Below are 22,148 nucleotides of genomic sequence, written 5' to 3'. Positions count from 1 at the left end.
ACGGCTGACATCAATGGCGAGCTGACCAGAATGGCTAAGTGTGGTCAAACAACTCCCTCGACAAAACAAGCCACGGGGGAGACCTCATCCGGGAATGGCCCAACAAAGCAATGTGCGCAAGTGCAAGATCACCGACACCATGCGTCGCTGAACCAGACAATAATCGTCGTACAAACAAGGAATTACGCATTTGCCTTGTATACTATAAAACACGTTGAGAAAGACCACCGTCTGGAATGGCATTCTATTGTTGCGAGCACTCTTATTGTTGGGCGAGGCAGTGCTCATGAATTATGTAGACGGTCAGGTTCATTTCAGTCCACAAGTCGGTGTTTGTTCTCATTGTTAGTGTCTTGTGTTCACCCTGATCTGTCCGTATTGATGGAACCCGGTCTAGCATTCGCTGCACGTGCCAGGCAAAGCACTGTCAAAATAACCCCGATTGTCATTATTCCCAGATTGCATTTCTCTTAGTATTTTTACAAATTGCCGCAATTGCTACGTTCATGTTTTTTGTCCGCTGCAATAATTTTGTCCTCATGATGCAGGCAATCTTTGAACCTCTATCAATGATAAAAAATTTTTTTTTAAATAAACTCGCGACGCGTTCCCCATTTTTCCGATCGTATGGAAAAATCCGAAAAATCGAGGCGCGAAGCAAAACTCCGGACGATCGGAATTTGCGGTGCGTTCCGGGCTCATCCGCAAACGTGGCTTCACAGGCAATTGTGCAGCTTTCATCGCATCAATCCCCGCACTTCTTACGGCCAAAGCGTGGCATTTGGCCGATTGTCACTCTTGTTTGCACTAGGAAACTTTAAACCATTACATCCCGAAAATAAAGTAACACAGGACACATCTGACCTGTGTGGCCTGATATTGGGGGGGGGGGGGGGAGATCGACACAACCCGTGATACGTGCCGCACAAACATATGCAGAAACGCACATAAATAATTAAGAACACACATTACTCCTCATTAGCTACTAATTTACTGTAAAACGCATTCCTTCCCAAATATGAATTCCCGTGTCAAGGAGGCATGAAACGCGCAAGAGCGATGCGATATGCTCCATTAATGAAGTTAAAAAAAATAAATAAATTAGCGACGCGTATGGCTCCCCGCTACGTTGCATCAAAAGAGATGCTTTCGTGCCAAATTGAAGCGAGACGGCGGGCGTCCGGCGCGAACGCTTTCTCGCTGTGAGCCCTTCGGTGAAATGCGCGCACGACGAGAGGCGCAGTTTGAACCGCTTACAAACAAGCTCCGAATTAAAGCAGTCTTTTTTTTTCTACCAGGTAAGGCCTACCGAGTTCTTTTTTCAGAAGCGACCAGGCCACAAATGGCAGCTCAACGAAGTGGCTTATCACGTGAAAATGTATAGCAGCCAAATACTCTAAATGCGTGATGTTGATTCTAAACGTGGAGGGAAACACCGGAGGACCCGAAGAAAAATCCCCGCAACCACGGGGAGAGAGAGAGACACCGCAAACTCCAAAAATACAGGAGGCGTCAGGGTCGGGATCAAACCCACAACCTCCCGTATACCAGTCGAGGTAAACATCTCGCCACCGCGGCACCCCCATACATTTGCAAATACATATTGCATCCATATTACTGCGTTGCATCTCTCGCCACACTCGGCACGCGGAATGATATTGCGTCTCAAAGCATGGCAAACGTCGGTATCTTTTGTGAACCCGAGGCTCAGACGTCCGGACTGTGGCTCCGTGATCATTCTCAGGGTTCTTCACAAAATAACCCCTCAGTAATTCTACTTAGGCTTCAGGCGTTAATGTCTGGGGCTAAGACAGCCAGACTGAGGGCACCTTTCAGCATACTCAAGAGTTCAGGGTTTACTCCCCCCCCCCGAGTCTCGAGAGGGTCACACTGAAGGGCCCCTTCTAAGGTTAAGGGCTAGTTGGTCGAGACTAGACGCTCACATGACCAGAGGAGGTCACCTTTAGATTTATTAGGGTTCGGTGTTAATGCGCGAGGGCTAAAGGAGACGGCTTTGAGAGAGAGACATAGTCAAAGGAGAATGCCCTGAGCAGTTAATAAATTCATAAACGGAGCTGCGCCCTTGCGCTCACACCGGATGGTATATATATGTACCGGGGGCTTCAGCGGCGTACAGCAAAGCCCCAAGCCGGTGACACGCGGTTCTTCTTGCCGCGCGTCACTTATCACGCCGGGCGCGGCACTGCGCTGCACCGCCGCTCTGCGCATCTAAAAGCTTTTGTGTGTTTAGCCCTATCTGAATGGGGCCAGTTGACCTGATCCCCAACACGCTGCTGGACGGCGAGGATAACCTTGTCAACCAGACACAACGTTCACGGCACGTCCACGTTGTCCTTGTTTTTTTATCATCGTACGTACCGGCTCGTGCGCTGCGCGACGTCAGCTGAGCAACGGACGCGCAGGAGCAAAATTTGCCAGTGCCTCAAACACCCGAAAGGAAAGTCGGAATTTCCCCGTCGCATTTCACGTCGTACGCGGTGCAATGTGTTAGGCAGCGCACTGGACTTGCGATCCGGAGGTCGCGGGTTCGATTGACGGAGGTCGCGGGGTTCGACCGAAACAACGGCACGAGTTTCTTGAATCTCCATCTGCACCAGCAGCGACCGCCCACCCACCCCTCCACCCCGTTTCTGTCCTCCAAGCAGTATAAATGGGTTAGAGCACAATTAGTTGAACGGTAGGTGAGCGGTGTGATGGGGTGCAGTGTGGGTACACCCACCTCTTAACCGACAAGACATTTGGCCAGCGTGGAGGAGGAGGCCAGATTCCCCAGGACTATCTCACTCTCTCTCCAGTTGGAGGCCCTAGCGCCAGCAATGGCGCGTGAGAGGAGACCAACGTTGGGGCTGTTCCTTTATCTTCATCGCGTATTTTATACAAAAGTTACGATGCACAAGTTTTCAAACCATTCATTTAAAAAGGGACCCCTTTCTTCCGCCTGATGAGGATTGCTTGCGTTGCGATCGAAACGTCGTGATCGATCATTTTTTCGACCTACGTGACTTTACCGAAAGAACCAAAGAGTAAGGATTCCTGCAGTCACGAAAGCTTCAAGTCAAGATTGGACTCCTTGAACTTGTGACGTGAGTTCAATATCGCGAACGTAAAGAAATTGTTGATGAAAGGAAACTTGACAAATAAACAGACAAACGAAAACAAGAATGCGATGACAGAGGTGCCACAGAGATTAGGCGCTGCCCACTGGCCAGATGGAGTCACAGGCAGCGTGGCCTACCCTATAAGCATCGATACCAAGCAAAAATATGATTTGCCTTCAAAAAAAGAAGGCGCAAGCAGTCGGTTTAGCATTGACACGGCAATTCCCCTTGTATCGCATTGGCGAATTGTCCGGCATCCGGCGCTGTGGAGGCAGCGGCGAGGATTGGTGGATCAGCGCGTACGAACACTGACGATGTTGCGAAATTCCCTTCCAGTGGGCGTCGAAGAGGAGCCGTACTCTGACGATGCCAGGAGAAGCCGGTGCACGGCCAAGAGCGGTTGAATGAAATCTGTTCCTTCTGCACGCGATGAGTGGTGCTCTCCCTCACGGGCGTGGGTTCTCCCCCGGGCGCTCCGATTTCCCCGTACGTGTATAAACACTCAGTAGTCGGCTGAAAAACATCTTAAAATATAGAGGACTACAGATCTTGGGCAACTGTTGGTTTCGACTCATCGCCTGGCTGCTGACTTCCAGCTTGCCTGTGGTTCCACAGCGATTGTGGGATGCAATTTAGGCGAACGACGATGCTACGTATAAAACTAAATATCATTACGACGATGATTCTCGCATTGGCGACAGTGAAAACGACGCTAAAAATCAACGACTCTGCACGCACGATGCCTAATGGCCGCGTGGATGGGTCAATAATCATCACAGGCAATATATCATAACGCAGGCCACATCCATACCTCCGGTCACGTGATTGGGGGAAAACCCACTCCCCACCAAAACAACAGAAAAAACAAACGGGTTTGTCAGATGTTCATGGATGGGCTTTCATCCCACAGCGGATTAAGAATGCTCAGCAACGATTATTACGACGGGGAGCTCGCACTGCCCGTCTTTCCCAGGGGTAGGCTGCCGGCCACAGCCATCATGATAGCGCCTTAATAAACAATATTGTCATCGCGCTCTTCCAATCTTCACAATTGATTTTTTTTCTTCTCCTCCTCCTCCTCCAAATCATCCTCCGCCTTTCATTAGTTTCGCCAAATGTCAATATCCTTCAAATTGTCGGGGAAATCCGTTTTAATCCGGAGCCAAAAATTAACATGGGCCGCTACACGCGCACACACACACACATGTGCACGCACACACACATGTGCACGCACACACACACGCAACGCGACGCGACCACCACCGCGACGACGGTGTCTCTTCGGCGATCGCGCTCAACGGGCGACTTTCCTTGGCCGCCCCCTTTCATTTCCCCTTTCTCGCGCCCGGTTTAGCCTCGGAGCGTTATCGCGTTAATTTTTTGTAATGCTTATATATAAACACTCTACGTAACCTCGCGTGCACATCAATTTCGCCCCCACCCCCGCCGCAGAGCTCCCTGCAATCCGTCAAACGGGAAGCTGCCCCCCCACCCCCCCCACAAACCCTGGGGGTCTAACCCACCAACGGGGGTTTGACTGGAATGGAAGATGAGACTCGCGAGTGCGGCCGTGGAGGTATTTTGAGGACGGATCGCCGAGAAAACATCTGCATTTCATCAAAGTACTGCACCGGCGATGTTTACTCCTCTAAGCAACACAAGGGGGGGTTGGGGGGGCAGCAACCGGGGGGCGGGGCGATTTGGACGTCGCCGTAGACCCCCCCGGATGCGCAACTTGAACGAGCGCTGCGCACGCGGCGACTTGCGCGTCTCTGTGATCGAGAGATCAAGGCGACGTCGTCCTCGTCGGCGTCGTGGCCAGGGCTGCTGAAGCCACCACCGCCACCACCGCCACCACCGCCACCACCACCCCCACCACCACCCCCACCACCACCACCACCCCCACCACCGCTACCACCACTACCACTGCCACCACCACCGCCACCACCAGCACCAGCACCCCCACCTCCCCCACTATCACCACCGCCAGCACCCCCACCACCACCGCCACCACCCCCACCACCACCAGCACCCCCACCTCCACCACTATCACCACCCCCACCACCGCCACCACCACTATCACCACTATCACCACCCCCGCCACCGCCGCCGCCACCGCCGCCACCACCCTCACCTCCACCCCCACCCCCACCACCGCCACCCCCACCGCCACCACACCTTCCCTTCGGTCGCCGGACTCATGCAGACCACCTCCAAAGCCGTTCGCGGGTAGCGAGAGCACAGGTCCAGCCAAATGCAAACGTTTTGGACGAATCGTAGCCCTTCACGTACATACGAACGCGGGATCATATTTGAATTTCGTGAACGAGGACGCCATTCTTAGCACAATCTCGTGAGCGGCGTAAAATTCACCAGGGTAAAGTTCTCGAAAATGTTACATCCATGTGGGTACGTCGGTGAATTTATGAAAGTGTCCTCGCCAATTATTTTAAGGCTCTGCATTGTACTTGGCACAGCTTAGATTTGGATCACTGAGCAAAAGAGACTCCCACGGAGTCCAAAACGTCGTTCAACACTGAATTGCAATGAGGAAATTAATAATAATAGATTATTATCATTTTAAACTTGTTACGGTCCTCATTGCTGTTCAGGTTGGCGAGCAGCTAATTTTCGTCATGTCTCCTCGGGTTTCCAGTTTCGTTTTGATCGACAAGAGGAGGCGCCGTTGCAAAATGACTGAACGTGGTGAGATGCAGTGGTCTGCTCACTCGCTCTTCGTGCAGCAAATACGCTCCTTGATATCACACGGGAAGACATTCACGGGCCACCTTGCCTGCCCTGGCAGATATCACCACAGTCTGACTTCATAATTACACGATCGAGTGACAATAAGGCCAAGAATCTTTCCTCGAGCGTTCATTTAATTCCGTACTCTGTTACAACTTCGGAAAGAGGCCAATGCTACGTTTGGGCATAAACGCTGACGGCTTGCACGTTTGCAGGCGACAGGAGATGACCTCATTTACCAAAAGTGGGGGCTTCACACGATGGCTGAGCCGTGTGGAAATTCACGGCAAAGAGTGGCGTCGCTATTAAATGGGGTTAAGGCGACAGGACTCTACCTGCCGAAGTGTCACGGTGTTTTTTGTGTGTGTGTGGCAATAACGGAAGGAGTGATAAACCACAGATATTACTCAGGCTCTGCCGTACAACTGGGAATGACATGCGTGACATTCTCACACGCGCAACATTTGATAACCATTTTTACAGATATTAAAACTACGAATTTAGTCGCGTATATTTATCACAAAATAATACATGCACGTGCGCGTTTGCATGCTTGCGCCTGCGTACGCGACGTGTGTGTGTGTTTATTATGAATTATATTAATACGGACTCAAACTCCAACACGGTGGTGGGAGTTCGGTCAATTTTAATCGTGGGGACCCACGGCCAGGCGACTGAAAATGACCGCGGGACTGCGCGTCGGCAATATCCACTGACGAACACGAGCTCCAACTTAACTAAACAAAGCCACGACCCCAATTTTGTATGGTTCAACCGGTGAAGAAAATAGACATGCCAGTCACGGTGAAACAAAAAAAAAAATCTAATCATTGACAGGATGCTACTACCTCGAGTGGCAGCGGGAAATGATCAGCCGTTCAAGCTGGAGGGATTGCGGTGTAGCGACGGATTAGAGCGAGAAGGGACAGCCCTCGGGCCATGCAGTGAGCTGTGAGGCCAGACACAGCGGGCTGGATTTATGGTGGTTACTGGTACGGCAAATGGCGCCTTGATCATTGAGGGCCCTGGGTGGTGCCGGGCGGCATTATAAGCTGACAAAGTTGTCGCCATCAGGTTTAACGAGAGGCATTTCATTCGAGCGAGCTCAGGGCGGCCCCGCGCGGGTGGAGAAGGGGGCTCTCGTGTTATGGGAACCCTGTGGTCGAGATGGCTGGCCGTCAAGGGGTGTCACAGATGTCGTGCGTCGTGGGGCCTTCCTCGGGCTCACACAGGTGATCTCATCTGCCCAGGAAGGAAGGGAAAGTGTGTTGAGCGGATGAGCTTAATAATTCATCCACTTGATCGGCCTTACTCTAAACAAAACCCCATATATTATGGAAAATTTAGTTTTCAGTTACTGAGGTGTTTTTCTTTCGTTGTTTAAACACATCAAGTTAACGTTAATTTGCTTAATAACCACGTGAGAACTCGACCAGGATGTGTGCGTGTAGTGTACACAGACATCGAGGGAAACTTTCACAGCACCCGGATGCTTCTCCCACCATCATCTCTCCTCTCTCAACTCTCTTCACCTTCCTTTAATCTCATCTTCCCCCTAAGCCCCCACCTCTTCTCCACCACCCCCCCACCCCACTTGTAATACGCCCCCTACCCTGGCCAGAAGGAACCATCTGTTTCTATCATCAATTCAATTCCCCCCCCCCACCCCCTTAATTCACCCCTCCCCCGTCAACGCCCCTCTAACCCTCTCTACCCCTCCTTCATCACCCCATCATCACCCCCTCATTTTTTTTTTTTACTTTGTTCATTACAACTAAATTCTTAAAAACCATGATTTTTATTAGTGGCGTTTTATCGCGTGTGAAGCATTCTGAGAAGCCCTGGCGCGAACGGAGACCGCGGTTTGAAAAATAAACCATTTGAATGATTATTGTTATCGTGACCGGTGGTCATGATGATCTCCGAAGAGGATATTAAGCGACACACAGACGCCAAACGGGACATTTTCCCCTTCGCAAGACTGCGACCCTTCTTCTAACAATGCGACTTATTTACCCGGGAAGGTCTCAACGCCGAGGCTCAGGGATCTCACTCAGGAGGGCCCCTCCTCATTGAGACGTCTGCTCAATGCCATTGACCGGTTGTGTTTGCTTTCATCTGGTAAGGCGATGGAGCATCATCGGGTGAAGCGCCACGTGCATGAGTGGTGATCCGCAATGACTGTTGCAGGCCTCTTGGTCAAGTTCTATCACACACCACCCTGGCGTATTCTCGGGTAGTAATGCGTGCTGTTTGGCCTCATGCCCAACGTTTTGCTGCACGCGCCGAGAGCGAGCTTCTACAGGCAGTGAATGGGGCGGCTCACTTTCTGACTCGCGTGCGTAGCGTCGCCGGTGACTCAACCGTGCCGACGAGTCCCAATGAGGACGAAGTCAGTTGACAGTTCTTCTTGGTTCTTTCGGTAAAGTCACGTAGAATTGAAATAATAAAATAATAATAAAAAAACATAATAAAATAATTCTCACGACGTTTCGGCCACAACGCAAGTAGCCGTCCTCAGGTGGAGAACAGGTCTGTCGAGGAGACAGAGAAAGAACCAAGAAGATGAATCCCTGCAGTCACGAAAGCTTAAAATCGAAATTTAACAGTTGACAGTTGTCTGTCCCTGCCTCGCCGCCGCTGCCAGTCGGTCGCATTCGCTCACAATTATCTTGACGGTGACCCCAAGGCAATAAGTGGACCGTGATGCACTTCGTCGGTGAATGCTCATGATTTGTTTGCGTTTGCACAAACAGCTGGGTGCCCCTGACACATTTTTCTGTGTCGTTTGCAAATTTTGCCTCCACTGTTGCTGCTGGCTCCGACACCGATCGGCTCAGCCCTCTACAGTAGGCCGGCCAAAGGTGTTGATTTTTCTTATTGCACCTGCTTAGCTCGCGAGAAATGGCTGAGAATCGGCGTATGTAGGGTGAACGTTTCATAGGCTACGCACTTAATGTAATAAACAGGATTCATACTCTTAGTTTTTTCGGTAAAGTCACGTAGGTAAAAATGAAATTAAAATTAATAAAAATAAAATAATTTTATTAATTTTAATTTCATTTTTTATCTACGTGACTTTTCCGAAAAAACTAAAAGTATTAATCCTTGCAGTCACGAAAGCTTCAAATCTAGAATTAATAAACAGGCGTTGATATAACGTACAATAGACCGTAGCTGTTCAGCTGCACTGCACTGGCGTAATTATAAATGAGCAGAAGTGTGAGTCTCAGACTGCATACACCCACTTTGGGCCTCGGGGACCACGACTATTAAGTTGAAAAGTTACTCTCGGAGCACATCTTCTCATTGTCTCGCAGATTGCAAGTAAACATTTCACTTTGCAGAAATGGCAAAACGTCCAGGGATCCGAGATGTCTGAAGGCATGTGGACATACTTGTAATCAGCATTAGCATTTGTCTCCCCAATCATATGAAAGGAGCGAATAACGCTTTCAGTTCCGTGTTTAATCGCCCTTCATTAAATAAGGAGAGCTTTACTTTGTCAGAAATAAGGATTATTTGTTTACACTGCCAGGGCCAATTTATGCCAATAAATTAAACTCTTCACATGTCCAAAGGGTGCGGGTTTTAAGCCTGCATAATGCAACGTTTAAAATTGCTAAACACGACGACAGAATGACTTGACCGGAGTGAAATGAACGACATTCTTTGAACAATCTAATTCCTAAAAAGCGCAAACTTGTTTTCTCGTGACGGAATCAAGAGCAATTTTTTTAAAAATATAAAATGACAAGTTGCAAGCGAGTTTATTTACACCTGATGGTTACACCCGTAGTCGGTTTCCACAGCGCTAATTAAACGCTTCTGCGACCAATTGTGGAAGGCGTTATGCGAGAACGTGTGCGTGCGCTTTACGGACGCGTCCCCCCCCCACCCCACCACCGGCTTTATCTTAATGTTAAATAAACGAATATTGTACTTGGAAGAAGATGAAGAAACCCACCCAGAATTGAATGCCCCCATGGGCACAGAAGGTCAATGCAGTTATTTTCTCTACACGGCATTCTGCGCATTGTACACCTTGTGCTGCAGGAGACAAGATCTCAACATCCCCTGCTTTATCTACGTATAAAAGCCTCGATAAAGCCTTCGGTTACAAAAGGAGGATCCGGATTTGAAAGGAGAAAAAAAGAAGTGAATCATTAATTGTCCGAGTGAGTAACGCGGCACGAATTAAGTCCACTGAGACTTGCCGACAAGTGCACTCAAACAGATCAGCAAATTACTTGGGAAATATCAGTTCTGAAAATGAACGCGGTCTCTCAAATATGACATGGTAGGCAATTCCCATGGGCGGACGCAGTAGAATGAATCTCACTTTTTGCAATTCAAAAACGCGGCATTATGGTCGTTGTGGAGAATATAAGTGAAAACGTTAATACGCACACAATATGGCTCATTCACATGTATGTCTCTACACATTAAGAAAATAAAAGTATTTCTAAAACAGTCCGTCATCACAGCCGAACGGCATTCTGGGAGTGCGTCATTTCAGCAGCATTGTTTCAAGACAAGAAAACTGTGGACTGGTTTCTACACACAGCAGTGTCTCATCAGCAGAGTCAGGCTTGCTTGAGTCAATGCTGGTGAACTGATCTTGCAGGCATACGATATTTGGGTCAGAGTTGAACACAAACACTATAGACTACATTAATCGAAATAATCATTAATTTTGTGAATATTTTATACTTTAGTGGTTCTGATTGCATGCCTGTGCATTTGTCTTTGGCGCTGTCTGGAGGGAGTGAGTGCTGGAGCAGTGGATTGCACACTCTTGTTATGAAGCATCTGACCCGAATTCAATTCCCAACCGGGGCTACCATCGGTGTTGAGTGACAGGCAAACCGGTGCTGAGCCTCCGTCAAGGTCAATTCGAACTTAAAATGAGGACCTGGTGCGGGGTGTAAAGAAAGGCAGCGGGAACACAAAGGCGGGGGGCGCCAGGCCCGCTTTAATAGGTGCTCACTAACCGCATTTGCCTCAACAGTCGGTAAGGCAACGAAGGGACGGCCGTCTTTTGTCTTATTTTTAAGGTCATGTTTTCAATTGTAAAGTATTATTTTCTAGACTCCACCGACAACATCAGATTTTGTACTGCGATCCCACCACAACGCATGTTGAGGTTTTGCTTTAGCATGCACCGCAGTTCATCTCCACATATATATAAAAGGCAAAGTTGTGAATATGTGTGTCTGTTCAAAATGTTTAGCATACTTCCCGACATGCAACAAACTGCAAATTTGCCATGTGGGTACTTTCCAGACTGTACACCATGCAAAAATTATAAAAACACACTTTTTGGGGGGGGGGGGGGCTCAATAATGCACGGCAAGTGAGCGGTGACGTCACATCTGTCACGTGACCCGCGCATGTGGAAGCGTAACGCATTGTAGTGTAGCGGGTAGCGCGCTGCGCTACGAACCCGGCGACTCGAGTTCGATTGCCGTTCACGGCCACCGCCGGTGACGATTATTTGAACCGGTCCTGGGCCTCCCCTAGGTCGACTCAGCCTCCAACGAGTAACTGTTGCGGTGTGAACATCGCCACTGGGGAGACAAAGGCGGCTGGGTGTGGTGAATCCAAGTCCCGGGCGAAGCCGGGTAGTACAGCTAGTCATTAATAATTATGAAGGCGTGGTAGTGGAGCTACTTGTGAGGATTATAATGACTATTTAGATTTCTTTAGAAAGGTCCCTTTGGTCGAAATAACAAAAATCAACACTCACCTCTGTCGGAGGAGTAATTTCTGCCAAAATAAATCATCACAATATTCTGCATCTCGTTTTAATGTTAAAATTTAAATGTTCAGGATATGTATATTCAAATTATAGTAACTCATTACAGCTCAACAGAACTCTTGCTTTAGAGGCAACCCACAGACATGAATAGGCCGCACGCATCTCGGAATTCGGCGCATTGAAAGCCATGTTTCCTAAGAGAATCTTTTGGTGTTCAAAGGTTTTCCGTGTCAATGTGAAATTGAATTGACCTGACCAGCATGGTAATGCCATCGCACTCATTAAAACAAGGACAATGGTTTATTTGTTGGCGAATGAATACACATCCAGTGGCAATTTAGGAGCGGGCGCTAGATTTGTAATGAGAAATAAACAAAAATAATAATTAACGGACCCTTGTCAATCTACTGCTGGATGAATCCCTCCCCCCCCCCCCCCCACACTCTGTTGGCCACAGTGCTTAACTCAAATTGAGTTATGCTGCGTTCACAACGCGGTTACGGTACTTGCATTTCAGTGCACGAACCGCTGCTCCTGCCGTGCCGGCCATATCGCGAGTGCGATTTAAGCATTTATTTTTTCTTATTTTAAAGATAATAAAGGTAAAACCCGTGGCCACCTGTCTTCCCCGCATTGTGTTGATCCGTGCAATCGAAACAACAACTCAAGAAAACTAATTAACTTTACCAGCTGACTTCAGATTTACTTTGAAAGCTCAGACTTTAATTAAACGACAGTATTATTGCGTGTGAAGAACCATTATAATTTTGACATTTCCCACAGAGTGGGGAAAAGTAGCATCGCAGAATAAACAAACATTGATATGCAGGCACGCGCGCGTGCACACACAGACGGAACGGTACGGATGAGCGTGGCCTGGAAAGCACTCGCAAAACAGACTCGCTGAAAACTGCTCCGAGCAAGAAAATGTGCACCACCACTCTTCAGTTGCTTTCAGTTGATTCATGTTACATTTTCTCTTTTTTTATTGCAATTTTGTTGAAAAAGTAAAAAAAAAAATTCACGTCGGTTGTGTAACCGCACGCACGAAAATATATATTTCGGTAAACAACGTCGGAACGCATTCCGATCGAACGTCCATGGAGGAGATGGAGCGATCGAGTTGGTTTGCTTATTTGCACGGGCTACGTGAATTATTTTTGTGTACACGTCGAAGCATCGTGTCGAGAGGTGGCCGCCCGCTTGCGGCAAGCCTTGGTCCTGCAGTGAATTGACGACGGCTGGACCCACTGACCATCGTGAAGATGAACAGCGGTTGAGAACGATTTTTTTTCTTTTTTTTCTTTCGCGACTCAACGTGAGCCCCGTACAAAGCGCCGGTCACAGTACCAGGGGGCTTTCAAACAAGCGGAGGGAGGGCCGCGGAAATACGGGCTCTCTGCTCCCCCGAGATGGGGACGACGAGCGAGAAGATGAAAGCTCATATGGGGAGGGAAAGATGAGGGGAAGAATAATGGGCATAATGTGGGCAGAGAGGGGGCACGGAAAGTGTGGAGAGGTGGGGGGATATGGGGGGTGGGGAAAGAACACATTTGTGAACACTGGTTACCATGGCCTGCGATAGAAAACAAGGTTTCGTTAAACTTCCTTAATCTGGTACTCTTGATAACGTGATGTCAGGAACAATATGAAACAAGAGCGCCACGTGTTCCAGAACAAACCTCTCCTCCTCCTCCATCCCCTCTGCGCCCAACTGCCAAGCTCGTTGACGTGAGAAATCCCGGGGCAATGTTTGCAAGTGAAGGGGGACATTGCGTGCCGGTGTGCTGGCACAAATTCGCGTGGAGAATTTAACGGCGATCACCTTTGCGATACCGACCAAGGAAACGACGCTGCAGAGCGCCAGCAAAAAGCGGGCAGTCGCGTCACGCCGCAAGCTGCCCCGTGCCGCGAGAGAACGAACGTGTGGCGGTCGCGGAGTTGACGGTGTGTGAAACGGTGTTTTGTTTTGGGAAGCAGGCTCGCCTCTCGCCGTGGGGGGCAAGTGCGAAATGATAAAGGCTTCGTCGAATAGTCACACCTCTGCCAAAGTCTTGTTTAATTATTATTATTTTGAAGGAAGGACAAAAAACTATTTTTACGTTTCATGGCAGGATGCCCGTGGCAAAATATGAAACGTAAAAAAAATTCGACGAGTCACTGTTAATTATAGCCGAGAGGCAAAATGTAAATTTGCGTGCAAAAAAAAGACACAATTTTTTTTATACTGGGCAGCGCTGAATATCTTGTGTAATAGAACAGCCCTGGAAGTTACTGTCACAGAACCACTTTATTCTGAAGTTACTTTGGTGTAGAGTTCTATTATTCTTTAGTCCTATCGCTGCCATCCTGTCTGATCTCAAAGGTTCCTCCTCATTTCGCTTCATGGCCCCCTTGCTTCAAATCGTGTATGTCTCTTGGCCTCTATCCCAACATCAATTCCTTCCAGCACTTTCGTCATTTAGCTTCCAGAATGTTCCGAATCCAAGTTTTGTCCTTTTCTTGAAATCGTTAGACTTCTCCCGTGTCTTAACATGTTTGAGAAGTTTCTCACTTCTCTTTTCGATCCATACTCGAAAAGACAATGAGGTCCCCCCCCCGGCTCAAATGAGTCTGGGATGGTACTCATCGTTTATTTAATGCCATGAGCCGACGGTGGAAATTCCCCGTTCCTATGGCGGAGTCAAGTCTTTGTTCAGTAAAATCACCGTTGACTTGCCCACATAGTGGCACTAATTTCTGTCGACCCTGGGGTGAGATGAAGTGTATTCTTTGGGTCTTTCGGTAAAGTCACGGAGATAGAAAAATAACAAAATGATAAAAAAAATCACGACGTTTCGATCGCAACACAAGCAATCGTCTTCAGGTGAAAAAATGCAGCAGGCAGACTGCTGAGGCAGGAGAGCTACTGCAGCCAAAGGTTATATAGGTATGAGATGGGTACAACCCAAGGGTAAGTGGGCGGGGCTAGAGATGGAATTTGCAAGTAAATTTAAGATCGCAGAGCTAGGACTACCTCTACGTGACTTTACTGAAAGACACAAAGAATATTAATTCCTGCAGTCACGAAAGCTTTAAGTGGAGATGAAGTGCTTCGTAAACCCCCAACTGGAATTTTAACTCGTAAGCAATGGACTCTACTGGTGTACCATGCTCCTGGCTTTACTTAGAGAAGCACCATTTATATGAGCTCCAAAGCATAAATGCTTAATCCGCAGAGCTGGTATAAGTCAAATGAAGCGAAAACACTAAACAAAGCCAATTTAGCGTGCCGTTCTTTTTATCATTGCCTTGGGATTAAATATTTTAAATACATATAATTTTAAAAACTCCAACGGTTCCCCGCCCCATACATCCCCCCGCCGGTCAGTGTGGTTCGAACTGAATTTTGTGTTCCGTTTGTTGTCCTTGCCCCGCACCTCTGATCAGCACGGTTGACTACGTACGGTGCGAAATAAGTTCAACTCGCATACATTCACGAGGCATAGTTGCCACGGTATTTTTATTTTTTAAATATTGCCCGAGACTCTTTTTTGGTTTACGCTTCCAGACGTCAATGTTGAACGATTTAAATAAAAAAAATGTTCATCTCAAAAGCCAAACGGGGTATAAAAACACCCCATATATATGTCTCCTGACGAGAAATTGTTAATTCCTACTCTTAAAAAAAAATGGGGGGCTTCCATGAGGTGGCACGCATGGTGTCTCAGTCGTCACGGCACGAAGCCGGCAAACTCTCAAATCCTGGCTTGGTAATCATCTGGGTGTCATCAGCCGCCTGTGATTAAACCCGGGCTTCCCAACCGGCAGAAAAGTTGCCAATCTTAGACAACAACAACAAAAAATCCTGGCAGCCGTACGAGAAAATCAATCGTATAAAGCATCACTCGCGCAACGATCTGCATTCAAGCCACGTGGTAGTTTTAAGCCAATATTGCTATTGTTCATCCGCTCCACCGCCCGACAGGGTTGTCATCTTTCGATTTAAAGCTTTCGTGACTGCAGGGATTCATCTTCTTGGTTCTTTCGGTAAAGTCACGTAGAATGGAAATAATAAAATAAGAAAAATATTTAATTATGTTTTATTTATTTTATTTTATTATTTCCATTCTACGTGACTATACCGAAAGAACCAAGAAGAGGGTTGTCATCTTTACACAGCTATTTTATTATCATTTATACGTGCCAATGTATGTGCGTTCTTGGCAAAAACATCCGCGACTGATAGACAAATAAATAAGTAAACGTTTTGGTTCGATTACCACGAGATGGGGGCGTCTCCATAGCAAGGCGCGTGACGCAGCGCCGTGCCACTTGTTTGGGTAAAACAACGTGACTTGAAGGGGCCTCGGAAATAGTTATTAAGTCTGCGGTGTCGTACGACTTGTTGGTATTTTGTGCCTCTGATCCCTCTCCCGCCTCTCTTCTCTTCCCCCGGCGACGTGTTGTCGGTTCGCTTGCGTAAGGCGCTTTGCGATGTCATGGCATTTAAGCGGCAAATGTATGTAAATCCCCACCTTATCCTCCCTTGTGATATCTCCTTCTGCAGGCTGTGGTCTACAATGGGGTTATGTGTGAACGGACACTTTGTCTTATGGCATGAAGCCGATAGCAAAACTGGCTGAGAAAATAAGTCGCGATTTTTTTGGACATGTGTGTGTGTATATAAAAAAATAAACATTTGCTTGAGCTGTCATTGTTAACCGCCCCCTCGTATAAGTCGTGGCAAAATACTCACGAATGTGATTGGTCAAACACAAAAAAAGATCCCAAAGCAGGAATTTCGTGACACAGAGACGGTGAGGTTTCTTTCTGTGGGTAAAACAAGATGGCATTAACTTTATTATATTATTTGGGTCTTCGGTAAAAGTCACGTAGATAGGTTCAAAGGAAATATAACAAAAAACGACGACGTTTCGATCGCAACACAACTGGTCGCACCTTTTCCTGATGACGACCGCTTGTGTTGCGATCTAAACGTCGTGGTTTTTTGTTATTTTCTTTGAACCTATCGACGTGACTTTACCGAAAGACCCAAAGAATATGAATTCCTGCAGTCACTAAAGCTTTAAGTCAAGATTCAACTTTATAATTTCAATAAAACCACCGCCTCGCTTTGGGGTATTTAACGGCTTAACCGGGGAAAACATCTTTAAATCCCCCTCATCACGTAAAGTGGATTTGAGATTCGTAAGTAACACAGCGGTGACGACAGGACGGTTTTCGTGAGGGAAACGCAAACGCGCGTTCGATCTAACGGCGCGAACGCCATTCTCGTCAACGCGAGTCACGCTCACGAGACAGGCCGTGGGGAGGGGAGGGGAAGGGGGGTGGGGGGGGTGGTGCCTAGCCACACTTTCAAGCGAAGGGTAAGCAGCGGGAGCTGAGATCTCGACATCTCGCGGGCGACGTCGCATCGCGCCGGCGTGAGAAGACGTCAAAAAAACACGTGCGGCAGATCGGCGGCGGGGAGACGCCGGCTTACGAATCTGATGGGCGGGAGAACGCTGCGCTGTCAAACGGAAGCGGCTCGGACAGCGGCTTTTTTTTGCGTCTGGGCCGTTTTTTTCCGTCTCTTTTTGTTGTTGTTGTTGCAAAAAGAGAAAATAACAACAAAAATGCACCGGGCACGAGCTGGGATCGGGCAGATAGACAAGGATCGTGAGAATGAAAGAAACAGTTGGGGGGGAGGGGAGGAGGGCTGTGTGGGTATACCCTATAGAAAATGGAGAAATATGGATCTGCATTGATGGAACGGTAAGGCTAAGTGATGTGCACTTGTTGAGAGACGGCCGGCCGAGGGGGAGATTCTGTCAGTGCCAAAGTGCAGCTATCTCGTCTCCCCACAATCCCCCTGGGCCCTGTGCTTCAACCGGAGTTTAAGCCCCCTTGGCAGTACACGGAGGACGAGGGAAGGGGGGGGGGAAGAACCCCGAGGAATGCATCCCTCCGATGCTACTAGGGGTCGGCACGGTTTGGCTCAAACCACCAAACCGCGGTTTGAACCGAACCAAATCGGTTTGGTTTGGCTCTGTTTGAACTGGTTCGGTTTGGTTTGGGGCTACGAAAACCGACTCGGTTTGGCTCGGACAGGGTGGAACCGGCTCAAACTAGTTTGGTTCAAGCCAACTTAAGAGGTTTGGTTTAGCTTAGTTTGGTTTGGTTTTGGTTTGGTTTGGTTCAGTCGTCGCTGGTTTGGTTTGGATTGCTCAATTTGAAACCAGTTTGAGTCGGTTCAAACCGTGCCGACCCCTAGATGCTACTGCCATTGCTCGTGGTGCATTTGCGATGCAGTCACCCCAATCGGTCCCCGCCAACTCAAATCCCCCGCGCAAGAAGCTGGCCCCATCTCGCTCCAGACGACGGTTTGCGTTTTAGTTTAGCGCGCGCGCGTTGTGTACGCTTGCGCGCACGTGGTCAAGAAGGTTAACGCTTCAGACGACGGGCGGCCGATTAGGAGGGTGTCAGTTGATTGTTGTTTTAAGGCGTGCGATGGGAAAATCCTGCCGTGCAGAAAACCCCCGAGCACTGCGTAAGGTCTGCCTGGCTCTAATTATTTTTTTATAATTGACACCGGGGGGGGGGGGGGGGGGGATGAGTGCCAGATGATTATATACGCGTACACACATGATGACAAAACACCACGTGGGGTTCTTGTCCGCGCGCGGAATGGTTAAGACGAGCGTCTCTTGGATACATAGCGAGGTTTGAGCCTGGAGCTTCCAGGGTTCGGGGTAGGTTTCAGAGGATCAAGAATTCCATGGATTCCAAATTAAAGGTGACTCAAATCCCTGGAAAAAGAGTGATGTGATGGAAAGGCTGTCAGTCAGCGTGAGCCACCCAATACACCCAATTGAGCTAATAAAATCACTAGCAGCGTAAATTGAGGCCCATCTTGACTCTGTCTCCCTTTGGGGCATAAACGTGAACAATTGCAATCTATCCTTTTAGAATATAATTCCGTAAATATCCATAATACCTCAATTTATTCTGATGGATGGATTCGCGCCTCGGTGGCGAGACCTGATCTTCCTCGACTGGTATGCAGGAGCTCGGAGGTTCGATCCTGACCTTGACACCTGCCGTATATTTTGAGTTGGCATACTTTCCCCGGTGTTGCGTGCATTTTTCCGGGTCCTCCTGTGTTTCTCTCATTTAGAAAAACACGTTTAGTTTATTTCGATTATTTGGCTGCTATAAATGTCTACGTGATAAGCCACTTCGCTGAGTTATCATTTGTGGCCAGGTCGCTTCTGATAAAGAAGCTAATAGCTCAGTGGGCTTTACCCGATAAAATTAACCTAGTTTTTTTTCGCGATTTGCTTACCTTTCTAACCCGCCCCTAACGGACTTCTATGACAAAGAGCTTTAAAGCTCATTGGATTCCTCCGGTATAAATACAGATTCTGATATTGAAATATCGTCGGCTATGTGTGTGTCATCAATTGGCTGCTTCGATGAACATATAACTGACAACCTAATTTCAATCCACTGCTGGATGAAGGCCTCCCCAAACTGTGACAGGGCGTGGGCGGTCAGCACTACGCTCGGCCAGTGGCGATGTTTACACATCGCACGAGGTACTACATCGAGGCTGAGTCGACCTAGGGGAGGCCCAGGACCGGTTCAGATAACCGTCACTGGTGCTGGTTGCTGTGAGTGAGAATCGAAGTCAGGTCCGACGGGTTCGTAGCACAGCGTAGCGCTAACCGCTACACGACCGCTCCCCCCACCATGAAATACAAAAAAACCCACTCCGCACACGCTTACAAGCATCCGAGCGTGGCATATGTTTGAAGTACACGTGTATCTTATGTAGGTCTCAACTTGATCGATTGGTCGCCGGGTAAAGATTAAGTTTGACTGCATGGACCGGCCATCCTGTCGCAAACGCATCTTGGACGTCAGAGCCAATAAACGACGTGACGAGCCGGTTGGGTTCGCATCGGCCAGCCGTCGTGTGGAAACCCAGGCTGAAGGTTACGCGGCCACCATTGTCATTAGCACACAACGCAGCCTCATGATGAACGCAACAACAAAAAACCTTGGAATATTTCTAGATTTGAAGCTTTCGTGACTGCAAGGATTCATACTCTTTGGTTTTTTCGGTAAAGTCACGTGGGTAAATCAATAAAATAAAATAAATGAAAACAACTAAATTAAATCACGACGTTTTGGAGGCAACACAAGCCTCCCTCATCAGGTGTAAAAAAGCTACAGTTATTTTTCTGTGCCTTTTAACACCTGATGAGGGAGGCTTGTGTTGCCTCCGAAACGTCGTGATTTCATTTAGTTATCTTCATTTATTTTATTTTATTGTTTTACCTATGTGACTTTACCGAAAAAAACAAAGAGTATACCTTGGAATATTCTCTGACGTGATGGGCCACCGCCTAAATAATTTACAAACGTCTATGCGGGGTGTCCATAAATGTAATTAACCGTTGTTAAACACGTGTGATTATAGAGATGGAGTGGTGGCACATTGGTTAGCGTAGCGCGCCATGAACCCGGTGACCCGAGGTCGATTCCCGGCCACGGCTAACATCAATGCTCAGTCAGTCAGTTTCACGCAGTTCAATTCGGGTGAGGCCCATAGCAAAGACGCTCTTTTTCGATGGCGACCTGGCCTACAACGGCTGATACGATAGCGGGCACGGTATCAGTACTGGTCCTGCCATCCTCTCTTTCACAAACCTGTAGTGACCAGTGTGGTGAAGTATGGTAATAGATAAAACCTATGACTGAGATGATGGCATGTGCAAATCTTCATCCATTGGTGGATTGAGAAAGGCTGGCATAAAACTTTTTTATGAAAAGCTATATTGATAAAGTTCATGAAGTTGGAATCCATTGTTAAAGAATTATACCTAAACATATGCTCAGATCCTTGAGCTGGGTCAACAAAACTATCCAAACAAAGACAAAGATCCCCATATAGCCTCAACAGACTGTTTGTACAAGTGTTGTTAGCGAGTAGCACCTATGAAGGCCGGGATGGTACATGAGGGGGTGGGTGACCAGCACCACGTCCGACCGCATTTGTCTCCGAAGTGGCGATGTTTATACATCGCACCAGATATTCATTTGAGGCTGAGTCGACCTAGAGGAGGCTCGGGAACGGTTTAGATAATCGTCACCGGTGTTGGCCCGTGAGCGGGAATCGAGCCTGGGTGGCCGGGTTCATAGCACAGCGCGCTAAACGATGCGCCACCGCTCCCCGCAAAAAAACTATCCACACACAGAGACGCGCACTTTGTACCGTCAACATTTTCTCCCGCACGTCTCATCCCTCCTCCGCACCTCCACCAGGGTTGTTGGCGGCACAACATCGCACTCGGACTTGAGAGAGTCCCATGGGCTAGCAAACTTCCCGGCCGTGTGTTCGATTCGAACGGCCTCTTTCATGAGCAGCTGACAGCCACTGAAGCCTGTCGGCTTTCCAAAAACACCTGTGTACGCAAGAACACTTTTGCCGATATTTCATCCACGCCAATGAAACGTACGTCAAATTGTAACCCTTTTATTAATCAGCCGTTCATGGGAATGCTGTATATTTTCAGCAGGAATAATCATTGCTACGACTTGTGATTGTTTTTTTTACACTTTTATCTGGCAACAAAACTGACACCTTTTTACAAGGAGTCATATTTGCATTGACCACAAATACCTGCAGTCAGAAAAGCTGTCTCGGGTGTGGACCAATTAATTTCAAGGACAGTGCATACATTATCAGAGTTGTGTTTTGTGTTTGCATTCTGACCGCAGGTATTGTGGTCAATGCAAACATGACTCCTTGTAAAAAATGTGTCAGTTTTGTTGCCAGAAAAAGGGTAAAAAAAACAATCATATTTTGCTACTGGCAAAAGAGGTTCCAATGGTGTCTTGTTTGCTTGTTACAGTTATGCATTACCTCATACCCACCATGATACGCTAAGCTGAGTTCTGTCTTAAGAACAATAAAAAAACACAGTCCATGTGGGTAATATGTGATTATCTTAAATTCGTCAAAGAAACACCCGGGAGGCCATGACGCCTTCTGTAGCGATGCACGGTGAGCGTCACGCAAAAATGAATTCGTACAGAATTGGTAACACAAAAACAAACAAACATGCGGGCCTATGATCGCCATAGGTTTCGCGACCGACTAAATTTTTTACAACGGCTTCAAGTTCTGTTCTAGCCAATAGTTTGGACCGTTACCACGGCTCTTAGAAGCCGTTCATGACTGCGAGCACACTGAGGACACGCGCGGCGGTGCATCCACAAACCCACGGCCTTCCTGGCGGACAGGATTAGGCTAAAGCGGCAGAATGCACCATGTGCAAAAAAATATTTCACCGCACAGCTCACGATGGTATCAATTCTGAGCACAACAAGACCGCACTGCGAGGGAATGCTAAACAAATAAATAAACGTTACGATGGAAGTTTGCTGAAGCACATCAGCTCAGGTACGTCATGCTCGGATTTCTGTTTCTCCTTAACGCCGGCAAACAATGACACAGGGGGATTTCGTGC

At 47.9% G+C, this 22,148-nt stretch overlaps 1 protein-coding gene across 3 annotated transcripts in view; it reads right to left on the bottom strand.

Annotated features, from left to right (window-relative positions):
• The window catches only part of LOC144946474 (uncharacterized), a 365,431-nt gene that overhangs the window by 115,692 nt on the left and 227,591 nt on the right, over positions 1-22,148 (bottom strand). The gene's annotated exons all lie outside the window — the stretch shown is intronic.

Source organism: Lampetra fluviatilis, chromosome 41, assembly GCF_964198595.1.
Source record: "Lampetra fluviatilis chromosome 41, kcLamFluv1.1, whole genome shotgun sequence".
NCBI lineage: Eukaryota > Metazoa > Chordata > Hyperoartia > Petromyzontiformes > Petromyzontidae > Lampetra > Lampetra fluviatilis.
The sequence above is the reverse complement of the archived record's forward strand: the minus strand, read 5'-3'. Positions and strand labels throughout refer to the sequence as shown.